We start from the raw sequence: 6,678 nt of genomic DNA, 5'->3' as shown, positions 1-6,678 counted from the left end.
TTCCAGCTTACCTGCAGTCTTCCAGACTTCGATCCCAGCTGCTCGCGATCTTCCATCCCGTTGGCAGCATCTTCAGGACATCGCGCTCGCAACGGAACGAAGCACCTAGGGAGGAGAGAAAAAAGGACAACGTTAAACAGGTTACTCACGGCAAGCTCATCAGTAACCAAAATCTCCTCACCTGGCTGGGCATATCTTGGCCGGTTCCGCTCCTGAAATCACCACAAGCCCAGAAAGACCATCGTAACCTGAAAAGGAATAAAGAATACAGGTTAGCCCAAAAGACATTAGCACGCCGCGCTTCGCGCTGAACCTACCTTTCTTCATACGTTCCGTGTCCATAATTCCCGGCAGGAGCCAAACCCAAGCAGCACACCCAGCGAACCTCTGCATACCTAAGGGTGAAACAATCAGGGAAAGACATTAATAGCCCGCAAGAAAGCAAAGGCCCTCAAAGACTACTATAATCGAACTTACCTCTTTAAAGACACTTGAACGGGTTGGCATCAGTGAAGTTAACTCGGTCGCTTCAACCCGCAGAAACTGCGCGCCCCTGCGCAGAAAGCAGGACGGAGAGCACGCCAGACATCATAACAAGGTGAGGAGGGGGCCTTCAGGTCGAGTCCAAGGGGCTGGTGGGAGGAAACAAAATCTGAACCTAAGCCCAGTCCTCCTGTGTTTTCAGGCCCACCTGCCATAGAAGACATCATCCCGAATTGAGTACATCTGGGGGAAATCCGGCAACCAGGGCATACAGGCGTCCCCGTGGATATCAGGTGAGAGTAACATTGACTCACTGTTACGTCACCTGGTCTCTGCGGGGACGTTGGGGCACGGTTTCAGCCCTCCCTGGAAGTGAATTCCACCTTGTCAGGCTTCTTCCCTTGCTCGTGTGCCGTGGACTGCGCTGGTTGTGGGCACTGCTCCTGCGAGGATATGAGAGATCGTGAGAATGCTGATATATGACTGCTGTCTCTCTCGAACCTTTCTTCTCAGAATGTGGTGAGCATGTGCTGACCCATATAGTCTCACCTGTTGATTGATAACTGTGAGGTCTCCGTCCTGCTTCTCACTGCAGGGGCGCTTTTGTTGGACCAAGTTTCTTCACTGGCCCATATGTGTGGCAGCCCAGACAGGCTGTGGCTGAACCACTCCTGAAGGTAAATGTCTTATGGCTTTTAAAATATGGTAATGTTGATTCTTGATTATTGTCCGTGTCCTTTTAATGATGTCTTTCCTCTGCTTTCTCCCAATAGATGATATGCGGCCCAGCGGTAGTTGCGGTGCATGAAGCGAGGCCAAATAGGAAGATAATGGAGTCCACGATGCTCTGACAGCAGGTGAGTGTTGGCTTAAGGTTAAGTGCGAGGATTTGTATAAGCGTGACCTTAAATGTAATGTCTCAGCGAATCCTAACCTTGTCTTTATCTTTTTCTCTTGCAGGCACCGTCTGTGACGACGTCGGGCTGGAGCGCTGCTTTCCGGAGGTCTGGAGATGGAAGATGAATGCCATAGTCCACGAAAATGCATGCCGAAGGAAGCAGATTCCTAGGTAAGTGCTGCGGCTGGTAGCTGAAAACAGGTAAGATGCGCTCAGGGTGGTAGCTGGAAACGGGTAAGGTTCGCTCAGGCTGGTTGCTGGAAACAGGTACGATGCACTTAGGCGGCGGTGAGCGTTACGCTGCAATAGCAGAATAACACGAAGCGCGTGCATGAGGGCTGAGAAGGCTTATATAGCCTTGCTCTGGCCACGCCCATAGTCCTGACTCATCGGCCCCACCCTACCATTCCTAAAGGATGCTTACACGTGCAGCGTGACTCTCCCCAGCAGCCACGCCCGACCGAATGCACGTGGGGGCCCCTGTAGGAGAAACAAAGCACTTGCACCAAATAAAAATGTGCTAGGGCTGAGTCCAGCTGGACCGTCCATGTTGCTTTGTCCCCAAGGGACAATTAAAGTTTGTTACCCCTTGCTCTCGTGCCCTGATGGTGCAGAGTCTGGGGTTCCACATGTTTTGAATGAATAAATTTGGCACTGATAGTGTTCTTTCTTGCACCTTAACAAGAGCTGATTCAGCTTCTCACGTTCACTGTTCTTCAAGGATAGATAACCAGTTCTTGGCTGCTCCATCCTTTGACACCAGGCCAGACAGCTATTCCAGGCCTTTCCTTGATCTTCAGCTGTTTTCACACAGCCCTCTGATACTTCTTTCTTCACGGATCTGAGCTTACTAAATATGTGACACCGATGTCCAGAATTCTATATAATAGCGGCACCGCCTACAGTATACTCACTACCTATAGCCAGCCTTTATGATTACTTAATCTACTTAGTTTACATCATCTGTACGGTTATAAAATGGCTTGAATTTTCTGCAGTGCTCTTCACATGTGCAATTTTCATTCCGCATATGAAAGTCTTCTCGATTCTTTACTTCGTCAGATTCTATAAGGTCTATGCATCTTCTTCTTTAACCATTCTTCTCAGTGTGTTACGCTTATTTCTTGTGACGTTACCAGCATCTTTTATTCTCATCTTCATATTCCTTCAGGGTCCTCCTCCAAGAGATTGTCATCTCTGCGAGGGTACATAACATAGTCTTCTGAACGTATACCTTGTCTCAAAGGCTCTTCACGGAATAGGCACCATCACTGTTGTTGTGCATGTCGCAATTTCCGGGTTCCAAAATATAGGCAGAATGGGGGCAGGACTTCCTGCAGAGGCATTCTTCTGCTCCTCTACACTACTTTTTCTGACGAATAAAGCCTCTAAACCTTTTCTGGCTATCTCTTAACAGAAGGGTCTTGAAACAAATAGGGGCTCATCATGATTTGGCCGGTAAGCGTTAAAAGTGTCAGTAACAGAATTACCGCCACTTTTACCACACTGGCGTATATGGAGTTGGCAGAATTACTGCTAACAAATGGCAAAATATGCACGAGCGGAATTTCTGCCAAAAGTGAAAACGGTATTTCCACCATATTACAAGTCGCAATACTGCCGAAATACTGCTGAAATGGGCGGTAATTCTGCTGAAAACACAGTGCAGTTACCTCCACCTTTGCATGCAGGTGATGGAAAACCAGTCACAGGTGCACCCAATCCACTCTAAGACTGCAAAAGGCCTGCACCTGACCCAAACATACTTCCCAACACAATGCTGCCACTAGCTGTCGCAAACTGGGACATGCAACTCCTCCTGCTCCACATTGAGTTTCAGAGGCAGGAACTGCAGCACAATACGCATAGAGGAGGAGGAGGAGACACCATGCAAGGTGAGGGTACATTCTCTGGGTCAGGCCACACCCTGGAATTTAACTGACATACAGCTGATTACCCTGTACCGGCTGAACAGGGAAACTATTGTAGAGCTACTTGCCCTGATCCATGACGACATCCAGAGCAGGATTAACATCGGAACTGCACTAACCCTGCTGCTGAAGCTTGTGTCAGTTCTACATTCCCTTACAACTGGCACCTTCCAGTACAATGTCGGCATGCTGCATGACATTTTCATATGTGCTTGTGCAGGTGCTGGAAGCACTTCTGCATCATGCCTCCCAGCACATCTGCCTGCTCACCACCCTGGCACAGATAAACGGCACAAAAGTGCGTTTTTACGCAGCAGCCCACCTGCCAATGTAATTGCCGCTCTGTACTGCACCCATATGGTGTTGGTCATCCCCCAGAAATCGGAAGAGGTATACTGCAACAGGAATCAATATCACTCCATGAATGTCCAAGTCACCTGTGATGCTGACCTCGTGATCAAAAATTGCTGTGCCCGCTTTCCTGGTTCCACACACAATGCTATGGTCCTGTGGAACAACACACTGCCTGCATACTTGGAGAGCCACAGAGGCCAACAGACATGTATACTGGGTGAGTACAAGTGCCATCACACAAACTGATCTTGCAGAACAAGTGAAATGCCATGTGAAGGGGGGGGGATTACCACAACTAAACAATGCATGGCCTGTCAATGCCCTGTACATGCAGGAGCTTCCCTCTCACCCCGCGCATGACAGCCATCAATCCACATGACACGGACATGCATGACAATGCAGTAGTATGTCGGCAATATATATTGCCTCAACAGACAAGCAATACACACACACAGGACTGCAGGAACCACAATGCAATTGTACACATTGAATGTCACAGTTCAACAATTCACAAAGACCATGCAACACTGAGTAATTCTATGTACTAAGGTAGCCATGTATTTTCTTTTTTAAAAATCTTTTTATTTTATAAATTGAGTAAACAAAAACATGAACTGTAAAACGAGAACAAAAACAACAAACAGGGCAAAGAAGCCCCGGTAAGTCCATATTTTAACATCAGGTATAAAGGAATTCAAAGCAATGAACAGAAGGGCACCAGTCCCAGTGTAATAAACATCAACAGTAAAACAAAAACAAGCGGGGCAAAGTACAGGGCAAAGAAAGCACTGATAAATCCACATCTTAACATCAGGTATAAAAGAAATCAAAGTAATGGATGGGAGGGCACCAGGCCCAGTGCAATAGCATTCCAATCTATCTAGCTCGGAGGCATGCGAGTTAGGAAGCTGGCCACAAACATATCGTTCATCAAAATATCCAGATAGTGTAACCCTCTCATGGGGGTTTGTCATCAGAGCATGGTAGCATAGCATGCAGTAGAGCCTTCCAAGACTCCAAACTAATCATGGGTTCCGTCATACACCTTCTTAAGGCTCTGCACCATTCACTCGTCTCAGCAACAGACCATTGCAGCCAATCTCTCCACCTAGCAGCATAACATGGGCCAGAGCTATTTTTCCCTGACCTGGCATTTCTACGTTTCGCAAGGACAAAAGCCAGGTCCATTGCTTAAACTATATGCTTAAATTTGTCTGATCATGGGCTAGGTACGGGTCCAGTCATATCGCAGTACCCCCGCCTCTTCCAGTACAAGTTGGATTTGGAGTCAAAAGGAACGGACTGTAGGGCACAGCCAAAACATGTGTCCAAAATCTGCAGGTTCACCCCCGCATTATGGGCTGTTTATTAAAGCTTGCCACTTTCTGGGGTGTCATGTATGTTCTATAGAAGACATTCAACTGTACCAGGCAAAATCTTGAATTCCTTGAAACCTTTTTTTTATGAATAACAATGGTGATTCCCACTGCCTATCTTCCATCGCACACCCCAAGTCCTCCCATTTATCTCTCAACCGCATCACTCTGGTACCTGCTCTAGCAATCAAAGATTCATAGAGGTGCGTTACCGGCTTCCACCCATCCTCAACTTCGTACAGTGTGTTCAGTATGTCCTTACATTTAGGTTCCTCAGGCCACACAGGCCATTGTTTTTTTAGCAAAGCTGGCGAGCTGTGCATATGTGCATATCCTAAGAAATGCCCTTCCTGAATTCCATATTCATTCACCACCTCATTAAAGTCTCTGAAGACGCCATCCTTGAAAACACCCCCCCAAGTAGCGAGACCCACCCCCTCCCACCTCTGAAATAAGGATAGTTCACTTCTAGACTCCTTCAGGAATACTGGCCGTGTAGCACCCGGAATGAGTGAGGAGTCAAACGATTCTTTGTCTGCAAACCACTTTGCTACATGCTGCGCCTGTGCCACCAAGTAATATAACTCAAACCAGGGTAGATGTATCCCACAGTCCACGTGTCGAAGTCGCAATGTGGAGAGCGCTATTCTATGGCGCTTCCTCCCCCAAAGGAATCCCTTCACAAGAGAATCCAGTGCCCCCAAAAAAGGAGCGTGGGATCATGTATGTGACATTAGCGAAGAAATAAAGCAATTGTGAGAGTACAACCATCTTGACCAAGGTGGCCCCTTCCCATTACTGACAGTTGCAACCGATCCCAAAAGCGCAAGGACACGTCAATCCCCTCCCTAGCTTGCAGCATGTTATCAGCATGCATTTGGCCTGCCTGATGCCATATGTTGACCCCATCTGAGTCCCACCTGTGGCAGGTCTCCTTGTCCCATCACACAAAGCCCAGCAAACGGGACGATGCAGGATCTCTCCCTACTGAATGTGATACCAGTGAGCTTCGCGAAGTTGTCTAATCCCTCTAGCATCATGGGGAGGTTCTCTGCAGAGTTATTTACATACAAGAGGCAATCATCCACATAGAACGACACCAAATGACGTTTCCCATCAATCAATATTCCAGCTTCCGGGAACTCTGAGCGTAAATATACTGCCAGTGGCTCTAATGCAAGTACATAAACCATCAGTGATAGAGGGCAACCCTGCCTAGTGCCTATGCTAATTCCCCAGGCAGCCGATACATATTTACCAGTGCGCACTTTGGCCACAGGCATGCTATAGATCAATTTGATCCATTAGGAGAATCCAGGGCCCAGACAAAAGCCTTCTAGGACAGCGAGCATCCACTGCAGTAAACCGAATCAAACGGCTTGATTGCATCTAATGAGATCACTGCATAGTGGGCATCATGGTACTGAGATCTATCAATGATGTATTAGAGTCTGCACAAATTGGACAACGTGCTCTTGCCTGGGACAAACCCTGTTTGGTCACTATGTATTATAGATCCTATCACCTGCCTGAGTCTCTGAGCGAGCAGAGTAGTCAATACCTTTACATTTCGATTCAGCATTGACAATGGTCTGTATGAGTCACACAAATAGTGTAGCTTCCCAGACTTTAAGAC

This window comes from Ambystoma mexicanum, chromosome 4p (genome assembly GCF_040938575.1).
Source record: "Ambystoma mexicanum isolate Mex_15411 chromosome 4p, UKY_AmexF1_1, whole genome shotgun sequence".
NCBI lineage: Eukaryota > Metazoa > Chordata > Amphibia > Caudata > Ambystomatidae > Ambystoma > Ambystoma mexicanum.
This window is presented reverse-complemented; position numbering follows the sequence as displayed.